Source organism: Orcinus orca, chromosome 11, assembly GCF_937001465.1.
Source record: "Orcinus orca chromosome 11, mOrcOrc1.1, whole genome shotgun sequence".
NCBI classification, from domain to species: domain Eukaryota; kingdom Metazoa; phylum Chordata; class Mammalia; order Artiodactyla; family Delphinidae; genus Orcinus; species Orcinus orca.
Window position 1 is genome coordinate 99,347,312 of NC_064569.1, and position 18,053 is coordinate 99,365,364.

Consider the following 18,053-nt stretch of genomic DNA (forward strand, 5'->3'; position numbering starts at 1 on the left):
AGTCAGCCCCTCACCCTTGCCGCATGGGGGGAGGGGCAGGCTCTCTGACAGCCCGGGGTGGGGTGGGCTGGTGGGGAGGGCGGTTGGTCGGAGTAGACAGCTCCTCCCAGCGCCCGGCCCCTTTGCCCTTCACTCTTCTGGGTCCCCCGCCCGCCGCACTCGCCGCGGCAACTCCGCCACCTGTTGACGCGTCCTCCCAGCTTGCGTTCCCTTTCTTCTCTTGCATTCTGGGCTCCCCCGGACAAGGTCCTTCCCCGCCCGCCCCCAGCCCCGCTCTCTCCCCAGACTCGAGGGCATCCGCGCTTAGGTGCCCGGTCTAGACCAGCTCATCGCACAGACTGGCAGAGCCGGGCTCCCCGAGGGAGGAGGGGCCTCGCCAGCGTGGCCTGGGCCCCGGACGGGAACCTCCACCCTTCCCGCAGCCTCGCGCCCGCCCCTCCTAGATTTCAGCCCTTCCCAATGCGCGGGGTCGGACGCTCGCCTATCCCCAGCCGCACGCGGTGTGCCATCGCGGCGCTGGGTCCACCCGCCCGGTGACCTTGGCGGTCCCTCCGCCTCCCCGGCCTCAGTTTCCCCCAGGTGCTGCAGCAGTGGGGCCGGCGGTGGGAGCCCCCGAGAGCGGCCCCACCCCCGTCCCCGCGGGCATCCAATCGGGCGCCGCCGTCCGGGGGCTGTGTCCAGCGCGGGGCGGGGCTTCCCGGCGGGCCACCCGCGCGAGCCGCCCCAGCGGCCCGGCTGGGGCGGGGGACTGAGGGGCGGCGCGTGCCGCGGGGGCGCGGCTGGCACGGTTGCGGGGAGGCGGCGCCGGGCATGGGCCGGGGACGCGACGGCCCCACGGCAGGGGCAGCGAGCGGCGGGGGCGGAGGCGGCCGCTAGCGCCCTGCCCGGCGCCGCCTCCCTCGGAGCGCTCGCCCCGCGGACCGGCAGGCGGCGGACCGGCAGGCGGAGGACCGCGGCCCCAGGTGCCAGGCGCGGGCGGGAGCGCGCGGGGGCTCGGGGGCCGGGCTCCCCAAACCTCAAGAGCCAGAGCGGCGGCGGACTGGGAGGGGCTGGGCGGCGCATGCGCGGGGCCCGGGGCGCGGGGCGAGGGCGCTTGCCTCGGGCTCGTGCGGGGGATCCCGGGGCCCTGGGGGCCGCCCCTTGCTCGGCCTCCCTCCACGCGCCCGTGGCCTGCCGGGAGCCTCGGCGTTCACAGCTGTCGGTGGGGCTGGGACCTGGGTAGAGGTCGAGGCCCGGGACCTCAGAGACACTGGGTCCTCAGGTTGTCCCCCCGGAGAGAAGGCCCACCAGGCGGGGGCATCAGGCGCGCCCTTCTTTCTGCGTGGTCGAGCTTGGGCGTCACCGACTGGGGGCGTTTCCCGAGAACGCAGGGGATCCCCTAGGCCAGGTACCCTGCGGTCCCAGCAGACTGACCCTCGTGCGGCTGGCGGCCGAGGTCCAACGGGAGAGACACACGCGGCTTAGTCCACCTTTGAGGAACTGCCCCACTTTGCGCCTGGCGCAGTCGGGCGATGCAGACGGGCCGGGCCGGGCGAGCCCAGGGCAGTCTCTGCCGCGGGACGTCCTCCCGATCCCGGGGCCCGCGGGTCTGGCGCGGGGCTTCCGAGCCCGGGTCTCCCCTAGTCCCCGGCCACGCATGGCTGTGTTGGCGGAAGTCCGGAGGGTCGGTTCTGCCCTCACGGCCTCCCCAGACTAACAGGGAACAACTGCGCGCCCGTGCTTTCCTCGCCTTTTTAAGTTTACAGGCTGGAGCCGTGCCCCGAATGTCAAGGTTCTTTCTAAGAAAAGTCCACGGTTGTATAATGCCTTGGATTTCGCGGGGCGCTCTGGGACGTTCGGGGCTGCATGCCTACCCCCATCCCAGCCACCCCTCCCCAAACCAGGGAGCCCCTCCTCCCCCAGGGCTGCTTGGGAAGGGGTGCGTGGGGCCGGGAGGGGGGGCAGGGTTTTCCTGGGGACGACCCTGCCACACCGTAGCCATTGAAGACGCAGGGTCACGGTGACTTTCCTCTTTCAAGGTGGTGGAGAGTTGGGGAGAATCCAGAGGACATATCGTTGTAATCATTTTCGTCCTTTACCTTCTTACTGCCAAGGCTGCTGTGAAAGGCCCTGCCTCTGCTGTGAAGTAACAGTTTGTGGCCAGACAAGTCCAGAACCAAGACGTTGTCATCACAGGTAAATAGAAGGTTTGATTTACTTATTTTTCCAGACTGAAATAGTTAAGTCTTTACTTCCATTGCCCTACAGACTAGCAATTTGGGGGTTAATTATTACCTTGTGATGCAACGGGTTAGATCTATTTTCATTTCTTTGAAAGTAAGATGAATGTGGATAGATTCCCTTTTAAGTTCTGAAAACTTTATTCTGTCAGTTTTACTGGGAACTTCCTTTCTTTATGGCAGGCAGGTTCCACGTAATTTAAAACTAGATAATAAAACTGTGAGAAATGTTTTCACTTAACAGACACTTAAGTTACAGATGCTGACAAGTAAAGAGCACCATGCCTTCTCTTCGCTGTTTTAATTCCAATCTGAAAATCAAGCAGATGGCTTGCTGAGCTAGTTGGCCAGGTCTAGAACTGCCATCAGCCAGGACAGTGATATCCTGGAGCAGTGGGCCTATGGTACAGATTGAGCGGTCACTGTGTGTGAGAGACCAGACAGTGAGCTTGACAAACTTCTATACAACTCTGAAGCAACAGAAAATCAATTGACCATAGAAAAAATGTTTTCCCTCTTCTCACATCTTGAACGTGTAAAAGTTATTCCATAAAATCATAAAATAATTCTTGTTATGAGCTCAGGTTTGTCCACAGATTTTTTTGGGAGGGGCTGCATTGGGTCTTCGTTGCGGTGAGCAGGGGCTACTCTTCGTTGCAGTGTGCGGGCTTCTCATTGCGGTGGCTTCTCTTGTTGCGGAGCATGGGCCCTAGGCGCGCGGGCTTCAGTAGTTGTGGCACGCGGGCTCAGTAGTTGTGGCTCACGGGCTCTAGGTGCGCAGGCTTCAGTAGTTGTGGCGCACGGGCTTAGTCGCGCTGCGGCATGTGGGATCTTCCGGGACCAGGTCTCAAACCCGTGTCCCCTGCATTGGCAGGCGGACTCTTAACCACTGCGCCACCAGGGAAGTCCCTGTACACAGATTTTTAAGCGTAGTATGTGTATGCAGGAGAGAGAATGAGAGAGAGAGGAGAGAAAAAAAGGTGTTTCTTCTATATAAACTATTTTGTAATCTGTTTTATTAACCATTAGGTTATGAAAAATCTTTTCATGTGAATAAATGTGTTTGCACTTTATTGCATTTTTGTCATTTTAAATGTCTATATCATATTTCATTGTGTTTAGATACAATAATTATTAAGCCAATCCTTTAACATATGTATATTTTAAAATTCTTTTAGTCTGTGAATGTTTACTGAATTTTCAGCTGCTCAGTATTGAGAAAGGCAACTGGGGATCTGCTCATGAAGCTGACTCTTACACCAGAATATAGGAAGGGAGCTGAAAGTGGATGAAACTGGGGCGCAGAAAGGGAGACTGTTTTTGCCGCAGCACCTCGTGGTTTAGGGATTGGTAACCAGTGGTCTTTTCCTTGTGTGTTGTTCTATGGGCACCTGTGTTTTTATAATAAGGATTCTTTAAGTAATCTTCTTTAAAAAACTTTTATTAGGGCTTCCCTGGTGGCGCAGTGGTTGAGAGTCTGCCTGCCGATGCAGGGGACACGGGTTCATGTCCCGGTCTGGGAAGATCCCACATGCCGCGGAGCGGCTGGGCCCATGAGCCATGGCCGCTGAGCCTGTGCTCCTCAACGGGAGAGGCCACAGCAGTGAGAGGCCCATGTACCGCAAAAAAAAAAAAACTTTTATTAAAATGTTTCTTTGCTTACTGTACACAGATTTTAAACATGCCACGTTTCTCTCTTTCCTCTCTCAGTCTGTGTGTGAATGGATATATTCTTTTTTTAATAGTTTTTATTTATTTTTTAAATTTATTTCATTTATTAATTATTTATGGCTGAGTTGCGTCTTTATTGCCGCGCACGCGGGCTTTTCTCTAGTTGCGGTGAGCGGGGGCTACTCTTCGTTGCTGTGCACTGGCTTCTCATTGCAGTGGCTTCTCTTGTTGGGAGCACGGGCTCTAGGCGCGTGGGCGTCAGTAGTTGTGGCATGCAGGCTCAGTAGTTGTGGCTCGCGGGCTCTAGAGTGCAGGCTCAGTAGTTGTGACGCACGGGCTTAGTTGCTCCGCGGCATGTGGGATCTTCCCAGACCAGGGCTGGAACCCGTGTCCCCTGCATCGGCAGGCGGACTCTCAACTACTGCGCCACCAGGGAAGCCCCCCCGGATGTATTCTTAATGGCAAATAGGATGAGTGTCTTAACTTCCAAGTGGCCGGTGTTTGGGGTGAACGTTTGTACTAATTTTGTTGCATCGCAGTTAGAGGATGTGGCTTTTTGGGAATTTAAGGGCCTCTGTTTTTATTTCTGGTTTTGGTGGCTTGGTATAGGCTTCATAGACACTTCAAATAAAGCCATAGCTTCTGTTTGTAGGATAGACATTTGCTGTGTCTGTTACTTCTGCCTTCGTAATTACATAGAACCAGCTAGCTCACGTCTAAGCCCATGTGGTTAGGGAAAATTAGGCAAAGGATTTTAATTTCCAACTTGGTGTGAAGACAGGTTTAAGGTAAGAACCAAACAGGAAAAGCCCTAGATGTCCCAGTGGACCTGATTTAAAAGAACTTGTTTCTTCTTCCAAGTATTTCTGTCACTTGCATGCAGTGATGTGTATGTACTGTGGGTAACAGACATCACCTAGTCTGGTTTGCTTGTTGTTTGGAGGTGTGTTCATTCTTTGCTTCTAGAGTATTTAATTAGTATCTCGTTGTAGCAATATTGTGGAAGGGTTTATGCACTTCAAAAGGTGAAGCGATTACTCCTTACTAAGTCAGACCTATTATTAGTTATTTTGGTAGTTGAGCTGCATTTGTTTTGAGGTCGGCGTATAGTACCAGAAAAAGTACTTGAGGATTTTGGTTTGCATCAGGGATGCAGCTTGACATAATGGAAGAGGTGTTAGGTCATCCCCAGGTTTGATTCTCATCCCTTCGAGGCAGGCTGCCGGGCCTGGGGATCTCTGTTCACCTCTCTAAATGCTGTTTTCTCATCACAAAACGGAGTTCCTCTCCTTTCCACCTCTTTGAAGGGTTGGGAGTCTCCAAAGTGGTGGCTTGGGCTTCCCTGGTGGCACAGTGGTTGAGAGTCTGCCTGCCAATGCAGGGGACACGGGTTCGTGCCCCGGTCCGCGAAGATCCCACATGCCGCAGAGCAACTAGGCCCGTGAGCCACAACTACTGAGCCTGCGCGTCTGGAGCCTGTGCTCCGCAACAAGAGAGGCCGTGATACTGAGAGGCCCGCGCACCGCGATGAAGAGTGGCCCCCGCTCGCCACAACTAGAGAAAGCCCTCGCACAGAAACGAAGACCCAACATAGCCAAAAATAAATAAATTTAAAAAAACCAAAGTGTTGGCTTATGTGAAGACTCTTTGTAGCAAGTAAAAAGGCATACTTAGCCCAGGCAGCGTCTTAAAGAAGCACACCTTGTACTGCCTGCCTCTCCCTGAGCCGGATCTGGTAACTGTCACTTTTGCTCTGACCGTTTGGTGATTTTTCAAAGGCTTTTGGAACGAAGCACATCCCCCACCCCAAATATACACTTCTTTTCATTTTTGAGTAGGTAATCGAGAGTCCTACACCAGTAAGAACAAAACTGTCCTGAGTGGGTTTTGTTTTCTCTGCACATGGATATGCCCTCAGGTTTATTTATTTATTTATTTATTTATTTACTTACTTATTTATTTATTTATGGCTGAGCTGGGTCTTCGTTGCTGCGCACGGGCTTTCTCTAGTTGTGGCGAGCGGGGGCTATTCTTCATTGCGGTGTGCGGGCTTCTCATTGCGGTGGCTTCTCTTGTTGTGGAGCACGGGCTCTAGGCACTCGGGCTTAGTAGCTGTGGCTCGCGGGCTCTAGAGCGCAGGCTCAGTAGTTGTGGCGCACGGGCTTAGTTGCTCTGCGGCATGTGGGATCTTCCTGGACAAGGGCTCGAACCCATGTCCCCTGCATTGGCAGGCAGGTTCTTAACCACTGCGCCACCTGGGAAGTCCCTGCCCTTAGGTTTTGATGGTGATATATTTTGCATTTGTCCTGACTCCCGTATCCCTAGACCATGAAAACAACTGTTCCTCATCCTTGGAGGGTCTGCGGAGATGCAGGCTGGGTGAAATCTTCCCCCACCAGGGCTGCTCCTGGGTGCTGCCCTACCTCACTTTCCCCGCTGAGTCCACCTTGATGAGAACGGAGTATGTGTTAATCAGTTCTGCCCAGCTGGTCCTGTATACTGAGTAGGCCCTCCACATCTGCAGGTTCTGTATCCACCAGTTCAACCAACCGTGGATTGAAAATATGCAAGAAAAAAAATTCCAGAAAGTTCCAGAAAACGAAACTTGAATTTGCCACGTGCCATAAGTATTTACATAGCATTTACATTGTATTTGCAACTATTTACATTGCATGTATGTTGTATTAGTTATCGTAAGTAATCTAGAGATGATTTAAAGTATACAAAGGTTGTGCGTAGGTTATGTGCAAACACTACACCTTTTTATATAAAGGACTTGAGCCTCTACAGATTTTGGTATCCCCAGGGGGCCCTGGAACCAGTCCCCTGAGGATGCTGAGGGAGGACTCTGAATGTTCATTGAGCAAATAAGAGATGAACAGATGAACAGAATTTAATTCAACAAGAATTTATCGATTTTTTTTCTTTTTACAGTACTCAGGTATGGGTGGGAGCTGGCTGGGGGGGACTTAGAAGTATAGCAGGGGGCCTGCCCACTGCAAGAGGGTTTCCCCTTGGCATTTTGCAGTTTCCCTCGAACCTCGGATGGCGAGAGCCCATCCTTCCATCAGCACTAGACCGGTGTGTTCCTGCACGCCATGCTGGACTCCCACACGTCGCTCCCATGGCATAGGTGTTATAAAGGTGGCAGCTGCAGTTCAAATTATTCTGTTTATAATTATCACTAGATTTGGGGTATGTTAAACATTAAATAGACTTTTTATGAGATGGCCTGAGCATCTAATTAAATCAAACGCTCTTTCTTTCTGCAAGATCATGGATTCTAATTCCAAACAACTGACTCAGAAGGAGAGAGGTGTGTTTAAACATTTGGGAGTTGGGAAGTGTTTCTATTTAACGGGGCAAGGGTCCTGCTGGCCCTCCAGTTGTGGAGATAAGATAGGCACAGGAGAAGTTAGTGAAAGCATTGGAGAGGTTTAGGTCTTCTGTGTTCCAGACTCAGCACTCATCCGACTGCTTTTAATTTTTTTTAATTTTTAAAAGATGTTATTGAAGTATAGTTGATTTACAATGTCGTGCTAATTTCTGCTGTACAGAAAAGTGACTCAGTTATACGCGCACATATTCTTTTTCATGTTCTTTTCCATCATGGTTTATCACAGGATATTGCATATAGCTCCCATCCGACTGCTTTTATTTTGCTCTATTTAAAGAGGTTTGCAGAGAAAGAGGAGTGGCTGTTTCTGTTCCGATCCGCTTGCTTTTACACTTTTAACTCAGAGGTCACAGGTACACCTTTGAAAAAGGATCACCTGAATAGGAAGAGTTAGGAAAGCAAAGGCAGAATGAATTGTCTCAGCTTCTGAAGCGTCACATGAAAGACTGGAAATGGTAATCCAGTTAAGTAAACAGTCTACTGTAGTTCTTTCCCCCACCCGCCCCGACCACTTTTAAGAGTGAGTGAGGCACCAAGCTCCCTGCAGCCATGTGTAACTGAACAAGTCTGTGGTTATGTGATAACCACACTGAGGTGACAAATCGCCACGTTCTAGTAAAAGAGATTCAGTTATTTAGAAGTTGGCATGTGGCTGCCTCCCTCCCTTTCAGAAACAGTCTAAGAAATGGTTAGCCTGACATGTGTATTTAAGTACGTATTTACAATGAAGCAATAAGGCTTGTAAAATACAGGATTGCAGAATCAAGTGACAATCAAATCTTGATCTGAAATCAAGTTTTCTTCTATTACCTAGCTGTTAAATGGGATTTTTTTTTTTTTTTTTTTTTTTTTTTGCAGTACGCGGGCCTCTCACCGCCGTGGCCTCTCCCGTTGCGGGGCACAGGCTCCGGACGCGCAGGCTCAGCGGCCATGGCTCACGGGCCCAGCCGCTCCACGGCACGTGGGATCCTCCCAGACCGGGGCACGAACCCACGTCCCCTGCATCGGCAGGCGGACTCTCAACCACTGCGCCACCAGGGAAGCCCGGGATTTTTTTTTACCAGAAGAATTTTTAGAAGCATTTTCAGGCAGTGTTCCTTCTTGCAAAAGTTGACATCTATTAGGCTGCCAGCATGAAGAGTCTTTTCCCCTCCGTCTAGGCTTATGAATGAATTTGATCCATTCTAGGCAGTAGTCCCATTTTGTGGGACAGCTTGATAAGTGGGTTAGTGTCTTATTTATTCACTGTCCACTCACTTTATTTCTGGTTTTCTAACTGTGTGTTGGGGATGGGATTAACAGGACTGATGTGTAAAAGGAAAATTGTTCCGAGAAATTTGAAATTTCCTTTCAATAGAAGCATGTCTTGGTGTGTGGAAGTTATTTATAACACAAACAAAAGGGTAGTGTTTGATGTGTTTACGGCATCCTTGGATTTTAGGGTTCGTGGAGGGAGTATTTTGCTTGAGTATTACAGTCACCTTTTTTGCCCGCTTTGAAACCCGTTGCAGAATCTGTCACCAGCTCTAGGCAAGGGGACTCCTGCCCCATCTCTGCAGAGCCCTCCCGTTGGTTCACAGCAAGCAGTCCCAAGCACATGGAGGTTCAGAAAATGACCTTCCTTCTTGCCTTTCTTAGAAAAGCTCACTTGTCGAGAGCCCTTTCCAGAAAGGAAGTCATTCTATTGCTGTAGTTCTCAAATCATAAAAATAAACCTCACCATTACGTTCAGTGCGGGGTCCTGAGAGAGATGAGTAGTTAAGGAAAAAAAACCCCACAAAATTCAATTGTGCAAAAATACTCACGGCGGGAGCTTGACGGGGAGCGATCTCCTAAAAAGAAGACTTCGAGAAAGAGAAGAGTCGTGAAGAGAAAGCCTTGAGAATATTGACACGCAGTGAGGGCTGATGCTTGAGAGAAAAGACCAGCACAAACAGGGTGAAAAGGATGTGTGGAACAAGATGACGGAAGATTGTGAGGGTGGAAATGTTGGTGTCTGAGCCAGAGACAGGAGGTTCTGGACCTGGGGAGGGAGGAAAGGTCAGGGTGTTGCCCGCACTCGGGCGGGGGAGAGGGAGGATGGACGTAGATTGAGGGATCCTAGTGGCGGTGGGAGCGTGACCCACCCTCCACCCGAGCAGCCTGGAAACCAGAGATTGTAACCACCCGCCAGCACCGGGGCAGGAAGCCCCGATCCAGCGCTGGTGTGTTGAACCGAAAGCGGAGGGTTCCCATCCTGGCCGAGGGTGTCAGCGGCTGGCGACGGGAGGAAGGGTTAAGTGGGAAGCGTTCAGTGAAGAGAGGAGTAATCCTTTCCAAGTCCCACCTTTGTGTGTGAATATCGGTACCTAGCAGGACACAACGTTGTCAATCAATACTTCAATAAAATAAATTTTAAAAGAAGAGTATCTAGCGGGTTATCAATATAAGGAGAGAAAATAGGGTCTTTCACTCTGGAAACCAAAACTTATCGACTGTTTTCCTGCTGTTTTCTCTTCACTTAGATGAGTCTAACAGAGTTAGCTTTTCGTGTCTAGGTCAGAAGCCTAAGTGAAAATGAGTATCTAACCACATTCAAGGACGGCCAATAATCTTTAACACTAATAGGGGCACAAGCCTCAAGAGAAAGAAGATTCTGGAAGGAAAAACCATCGCCAAGAAAGCAGATAAATCCATGGCTGATTCACAGACTGATGGAAGGACACAAAACCTTGGACGGGCTCAGTAGCTCTGGAACGAATGAATTCAAACGCAGGCTTTCTTCGTCAGATAAATCATTTTCTGGAAGGTGTTTCAGAAAGATTCATGCCCAATTCTGATATCAGATCTGGTAGGGTCTCTTTGAGAATGAGACCTCTGAAAGACAAGAGGTAGTAAATAAAATTTAGAAAAGGAATGACTTTCAAGAGATGAAAAGATGAAATTCCAACCGAAGGTATCAACACCTCCATCCAGCTGCCGTCTTCGTATTTGTAGATGTGAAGTTACAATGAACCAGGGCAATGGAAGTTCACCGAAGTTGTACTTTGTCATTGCTGTCATGACCTCGGGCCCCACGTCCACCAGCCTTCCTGACATCACCCAACCCTCCCGGAGACTCAAACTCAGACTGTCCGGTTCGGAGCCCCACTGAGTTTTCCTCCCCATCTGATAAGTGGCCTCCAGGAGGGCAGGACAGGTGCAGGGTCCTGACCCACTTAGCAGCTCTCGGCCACAGACGGACCACGCATCCGCGCGCACCTCAGTTTCCTTGTCTACAAATGGGGCAAGTACTGATACTTTGTGTGGGAGACAGTTGCCTGGTGCAGGGTGAGAAGGCTTTTTACTTTTTCATTTTTTATTTCTTTTGGCCATGCTGCACAGCCTGTGGGATCTTAGCTCCCCACCCAGGGATCCGCCCCGGGCCCTTGGCAGTGAAAGTGCGGAGTCCTAACCACTGGACCGCCAGGGAATTCCCAAGGCCGCTTTAAAAAAATTTGTTTTAGTTTATTCAAGTACAGTTGATTTACAATGTTGTGTCAATTTCTGCTGTACGGCAAAGTGATTGTTTTGTATATATATTCTTTTTCCTATTCTTCCCCATTATGGTTTATCCCAGGATACTGAATGTAGCTCCCTGTGCTATGCAGTAGGACCTTGCTGTTAACGGTGTCATTGTTTCCTTGCTTGTTGTTTACTGTCCAGCCATACATGGACTCATCCTTCCTCATTTATCAGCTCCCATGGTGACTGGGAGGGCAGGGCCCTGACTCTCGGGGCCAATGTTCTTCCTCCATGGCCAGATCCTCGTTTGTGCCTGGGACATTCCCTCACCCTACCCCTCATCCCCACCTCACCCCCTTACCTCTACCCACTACCCTGGAGATCTCAGCTGAAAACTTTCTTAGGGAAACCTTCCAGAACTGCCTGCCTGGTCAGGTCTCTCAGATGCAACGCCTGGCGCTTTTCCTGTAAGCTTGCCCATTACATGTTCATCTGCATGGCCTCTTGGTGAAAGTCGTTCTCCCCAATGAGTCACAGACCCCAGGGGGCAGGAACCACAGCTGCCCCGCTCTCCACCGCCCAGGATGTACTGCCAGCAGGTGCTGCAGGACCGGCTGGGTGAACATGCAGCTCCGGTCAGGCTACCCTACGTTTGAGATTCCTTCCAGGCTTAATCAAATGCCACCTCCTTCATGAAGCCTTCCTTGATTCCCCCCTGAAGGAGAGGCAGGAATTTTGTCACTCAGACACCCTATAGCATTTTTTTTTAATAAGTTTATTTATTTTTGGCTGCGTTGTGTCTTTGTTTCTGCGTGGGCTTTCTCTAGTTGCGGTGAACGGGGGCTACACTTCATTGCAGTGCATGGGCTTCTCACTGTGGTAGCTTCTCTTGTTGCGGAGCATGGGCTCTAGGCGCACGGGCTTCAGTAGTTGTGGCACGTGGGCTCAGTAGTTGTGGCTCGCGGGCTCTAGAGCGCAGGCTCAGTAGTTGTGGCGCACGGGCTTAGCAGCTCCGCGGCATGTGGGATCTTCCCAGACCAGGGCTCGAACCCGTATCCCCCGCACTGGCAGGTAGATTCTTAACCACTGCGCCACCAGGGAAGTCCACCCTGTAGCATTTTGAATCTCTCTGACTGGACATATTCTACCTTCACCTCAGCAACTGTTTATTGAGCACTTCAGTCATTCATTCCAGAGCTCATTCATTTCTTCAACACACCTTTCCTGAGCTCCTACTATGTCCCCAAGAGCTGGGGACAGCAGTGGAAAACGGCAGGCACCATCCCCTGCCATCAGGAAGCACTGCATTACATGACAAGCAGGACTCCTAGGTTCAGAGGAGAGGCAGGTACCCAAGCAACACGGTGCCGCGTGGTGAGAACCACTAGAAGGCCTGATGGGTGAGGCTGCCCTTCCCTGAGCCTCTCGGCGGCCAGGGGAGCAGGGGTGTTCTAACCGTGATCTGCACGTGCGGCTCAAGAAATATTTGTCCTTAAAATTTCCTTCCAACTAAAGGAACTAAGTTGGGAGAGAGGAAAAGAGCGAATAAAAGTGCTCCAAGCAATTGTAGAGCCCATCTTAGTTCCCCCGTTGATTATCTTCTCATTTCACGTATCATTACGTGCTCAAGTGAAATCCTTTTCAACCACTTAGGTCAGCAGGATTTAAATCTTAGATGCATATTAACTCTCATCTAATGACCTATTTTCAGAAAACACCACACATTTAGTTGCGGCGTCTGCCTTCTCTTTGTCGCTGATGTTTCCGGCATGAAAAGCAGATAAGCCCTGTGAGCAGCGATTCTGTCTTCATCACAGAAGCGTGATAATCGCTTCCTGAAAGGAGCAGGGACACGAGGGATCGAGGGATCGTGCGCGCCGTTAGCTTGACATCGTTTGGTTTCGTAGTCATGAATGAGGCGAATTAGCCCTCAGACACACGCAAGCCCCTTTCCTAGGATAATAGATGGGTGAAGCCTGTGCCTCCAGGGCTTCTGGCTTCTTGCTTTGTGGCTGGGAAGGTGGGGAGAGAGGCAGCCCTATCCTGCCCGGGAGGTTAGGAGCCCAGGTACGTCAGGCGGGAGCAGGGCTGGCTTTGGGAGGTGCCAGAGAAGTCCCTCTGGCTGCCCTGCTCCATGGATGTGACGATGCGCTGGGTTGCCTTTTTAACAGCAGACTCGCCTCTTTGTATCAGGCTCCCTAAAAACCAGGCAGTGGAGATGGGTTTGGGGTCTTCTAAAAGTCAAGTTTACTGAGGTGTAATGTACATGCAGTAAAATCCATCCTTTCTGGATGGACAATTCTGTGCGTTTTGAAAAACGTCTATGGCCCACTTTCTTGCTGGTCGTCAGCAAGAGGCGCCCACGTTTCTCGGCGTGTGGCCACTCGGTCGTCAAAGCCTGCAACGTGGCTCAAGTCCTTCTCATGCTCTGAATCTCTAGGACCTCCCCTTCTGCCTCCTTTCAGCCGGAGAAAATTCTCTGCTTTTAAGGGGCCAGGCGATTCGATTGGGCCCACCTGGATAAGCCAGGACACTGTCCCCTCTCAGGCCTGCGCCTGTGTCAGTTCCCTGTGGCTGCCGTCACAGAGCACGATCTGGGTGGCTCTAAAGAACAGAAGTTTATTGTTGTGCGGTCCTCGGGGCCGGAAGTCTGAACTCAACGTGTCGGCAGGGCCGCGCCCTCTCTGAGACTCTGGGTAGACTCCTTCCTCGCCTCCTCTTTAGTTCTCGTGGTGCCCATCAACCCTTGGCATTCTTTGGCTTGTGGAAGCATCACTCCAGTCTCCACCTGTCATCACATGGCATTCTCGCTGTGTGTGTGTGTGTCCAAATTTCCACTTTTTATAAGGACACCAGTCATACTGGATTAAGGACCCACTCCACTCCGGTATAACCTCATCATAACTATATCCGCAAAGAGCCCTATTTCCACTAAGGTCACATTCTGAAGTACTGGAGGTTAGGATGTGGACATACCTTTTTGGGGGACACAAGTGAACCCGTGATGGTACCCTCGGTCACATCTGCAGAGCCCCTTCTGCCATGCATGGTGACATAGCCATAGGCTCCAGGATTGGAGCATGGACATCTTTGGGGCCATGAACTTGCCACCATTCCATGGTCACGCCCTCATTGAACTCACAGTCTACAGGCAGCTAACACCCGCTCAAGGAGTTTCGGAGACTTGAGACCCCACTAAACATGTTCTGTTCATATTCGAAGGCGGGTGACCTGTTCAGAGCCTAGCTCTGTCAATTAGGGACGAATCTATAGCATCAAAGATAAGGAGTCATGATCAGAGGTGCCTGGTGCGTTAGGCAGCTTAGGTAGGGCTGGTCCTGGGGACCTCACACAGGGTGGTGGAGCTTAGGGGACAGACATGTATGAATCACAGCACCGTGAGTGCAGAGCCTGGTAGCCCCTTTCTTTCCCTCCATCAGGCTGGTGCCAAGGGGAAAACACAAGTGGCTGGAGGGGCTAGAGAGCCAGGGGGTAGTGGGGCCCCATGGGACTCTCCCAGCTCCGTGTCCCTGCTACAGGAGAGAAAGGTACCGTAACTGTGCTCTTTCCCCATGTAGGGAGGCCTTCCCCTTAGTTATAATGGCAGACAAGAACAGACAAATTCCCCCGACCCTCTCTCCATCTCAGGTAGTATAAGCTTTACCGGTCTGTTTCTCATCTGTTTCGCCTAGAATAGCAGCCCCACGAGGGCGGGGGAATTTGTCTGTTCTTGTCGGTGTTCTTTACTGCTGTACCCAAACTGGCTATCGCAGGAGGCACCTAAGAATATCTGTTGAATGAACAAAGCTTTCCCTCTGCTTAGTGATCTATGCCCTCCTGCTTGTTGAAAGGATCACAGTTTTTCTGTTCTACAATTGTATTAGCATATTATTAGAAAGTTATTATTTGAGTAATACTGCCTGAATATGAGGAAAACCTTAAGGAACTATAATCATTTTTCTATATTGCAGTCTATGGATTTTATTGAAGAGTACAGAATACTTCTTTGTAACTCTGGAAGTGAAACATAAAGAGGAAAATAGCCATTTCAAACTGTGGAGCTGATAAGTATTCAGTGGCTTTAAAATGTTAAGCTGGAGGCCCCATTGCTAATGATGGCTTAGTGGTTTGGAAGTCAGCTCAGAAAAGGTGGACAGAATCTTTAAACATATGCCAAGGCATTGTTTATGCCAAGCTCATGAGGTGGTGAGCGGTTGCCAGGCTGAGATCTGGAGAAGGTGGAAACTTGATATTTGGGGTCATTTTGTCCCTGGGTTGTTGGCTTATTTATGGTAGAAGCACTTAAGAACCTGCATACTTCCATGGGGCTAGGAGTCAAAAGTTGAGCTATGAAGGCTCCAATAAGGGAAGACCCTGGCAAACATCCCAAACTCTGGGTTGGGGCCCCAAAAAGCTGCCCCCTAGGAACACAGGTGACCTGGAAGTCAATCCGTTGCTCCAGGACTAAAGGCCTGTTCTAAGTAATCTCAGTCCTTGACGTTGGATTAAGGTGCTTCCAGACTACTAGGACCTCTGATGCCTGGCAGAAGCAAACGACTGTCCTCTCTGGAGCACAAAGCATCATCCTCAGCTGCTATTTCTATCAACGGTTTTTCAAATACAGGCAGTCCTCACTTTGCACATTTCCATTATGCACAAATTCCATTACCACAGTTAATTAAATAACACCAGTCTCCCTACACCAGGGCTCCTATTTCAGTTATCAGGGATTAAGCACTGAGTAGCTGTGAAAACACAGTCTCAGCTGTCAGCTCCCCAGTCCACAAATCACTACACAGATAACAGATGTGCATAGGATCAGTGACCAATCCCGTCACTCCTTTCAGAGTCCTTCTGTGATTGGTCCCTGTGCATCTGTCAGTCAGTTCACCCACAGACAGCAAAGTGTGTCCTGGTGTTGCCTCCTTGTCTCCCAGTGAAAAACCCACATGACACTTTATAAAAAAAGGATAAGTGAGAGGAATTGGCCAACAAAGATGAAAGTGCAGCAAATAAGTGGAAAATGCTAATGCTGGAAGTAAAACTAGAGTCAAACATCAATGGAGTTCTAGAAGAAATAGTGACCATGGGAACGTGGGCACTGCTGCCAGTTCAAGAGGCTCCAGAAGGGCAGCCAGAGGAATGTAGTAAAAGTGACTTATCGACATACTTGAGGGATTGCCCTGGTGGCCCAATGGGTAAGACTCCACACTCCCAATGCAGGGGGCCTGGGTTCCATACCTGGTCGGGGAACTGGATCCCACAAGCATGCCGCAACTAAGAGTTTGCATGCCGCGACTAAGGAGCCAGCGAGCTGCAACTAAGGCGCCCATGTGCCGCAACTAAAGAGCCCACGTGCCTCAACTAAGGAGCCACCGGCTGCAACTAAGACCTGGTGCAAACAAACAAATAAATAAAGAGAATAGAATAAAACAAAAGATACTAAAGAAAAATACTTGAGGAATATGTTTGAAGATGTCACACAGGAAGTGAGCCCAGCCCCAACAAAAATCACATTAAAGAACTCTGTCAGACATTTCATGACATTGAAAGTGCAAAGCATAAAATGTTGGAGGCCCACCCAAACTTAGAAAGGAGTTTGACAATTTGGTAAGGCATAGAAGAGAAGTTTGCTCTGAATTGCAAGTTATACAGTAAGAAGGCATCAGGCACAGTCCAAACTACTCTTGGTAAGTTTTTTACAACAAAATAAAACATCTTAATTCTCAGTGATTTTAATTCTTAGTAATGCTAACGTCTTACATTACAATCTACTAAATAAATATTAGTTTTACTGTATCTTATATTTCCCTCTGCATTTACAACTGATAATAAGAGATATTTTAATGTTTTTTTTTTTTTTTTTTGCGGTACGCGGGCCTCTCACTGCTGTGGCCTCTCCCGCTGCAGAGCACAGGCTCCGGTTGCGCAGGCTCAGCAGCCATGGCTCACGGGCCCAGCCGCTCCGCGGCATGTGGGATCTTCCCAGACCAGGGCACGAACCCATGTCCCCTGCATCGGCAGGCGGACTCCCAACCACTGTGCCACCAGGGAAGCCCTGCACTTGTTATTTTTACCGTTGATTAGTAAAATCACTTTGCATAATTTCTGCTTGCGTGATGCTTTTCATGGTCTTGCATTACCATGCAAACCAAGCCTGTTTTTTACAGTAATGGCACAAACAAAACCAAGCGTATGAGACAACTCATGAACCAGCAAAAATAATAAATGATAGAAATAGACCTACATGACTCTAAATATTAGACTTAAAAGACGTAAACTTTAAAATAAACTTGCTTATTATATTGAGGAAGATGGAAGGTAAGATTGGGAATTTTGGTAGAACGCTAGAAATTGTATTTTTAGAAAGGACATTGATTTGAAAAAAGTAGGAATCATAAAAGTGAAAAAAAAAGAAACCCCTGAAATTATGTACTCTGTAAAAAGATATAATAGCAGAGTAGATACAACATCACAACTGATGTGAGAATTGGTGAGTAATAAAACACATCAGAAGTAATATCTAAAGTGAAGCACAAAGAGACAGAAGGATGGACTACAAAGGTAGAGAATATAGTGATGAATTCTACATACATGTAATTGAGATCCCAGGAGGACAAGGAAGAGAAATGGGACAGACACAATATTTGAAGAGATAGTGGCTGAAGTTTTTCCAACACTGATGAAAGACATTAAGTTACAGTTTTAAGACTCCTATAGAACTACAAGCAGAGTTGAAAAACAAAAAAATCCGTACCTACACACCCTATAGTAAAACGGCAGAAAAAACAAAGGCAAAGCGATAATCTTAAAAGAAGCTAGAGGTTAAAAACAAAAAGCAAAACCAAACATTACTTTCAAAGGAGCAGCAAGTTAGAGAGAAATTCTCAACCAAAACGATGGAAGCCAGAAGACAGTGGAAAGACATTTTCAATGTGCTGAAAGCCGAGTTTATTCCAGGAATAAAAGGTTAGTTTAACATTTAAAAGGTAATCAAGCATCCACAAATATGAAATGCTTCTGGGTAAAATGCACGAGACCTGGCCAGTGAAATCTGCCAAACGCGGCTGAGAGAAATTTTGAAAGACCTAAAGAAACGACAAGTTACAGCATGCTCAGTATTGTTAAGATGGTGGTTCTTCCCAAAGTGATCTACGGATTTGAGTGATCAAAATTGTATCTTAGCATATGCCTATTTGTAGAATTTGACAAACTGATTCTAAAATTATGTGGAAATGCAATGGACCTAGAGTGGCTAAAACAACTTTGAAAAAGGAGAGCAC

General features: G+C 49.3%; 1 protein-coding gene across 4 annotated transcripts in view; it reads left to right on the top strand.

The window, feature by feature from the left end:
- Positions 1–618: 618 nt before the first annotated feature.
- The window catches only part of PPARA (peroxisome proliferator activated receptor alpha), a 63,926-nt gene continuing 46,491 nt past the window's right edge, over positions 619–18,053 (top strand). The window contains exons 1-2 of one of the 4 annotated variants that reach the window (XM_004279591.3): positions 619–962; positions 2,019–2,175. The gene's annotated coding sequence lies outside the window, so the exon portion shown is untranslated. Of the gene's footprint in view, positions 963–1,082; positions 1,388–2,018; positions 2,176–18,053 lie in introns of those variants that run through there. The other 3 variants (XM_033405249.2, XM_033405248.2, XM_033405250.2) reach the window with 3 other exon arrangements.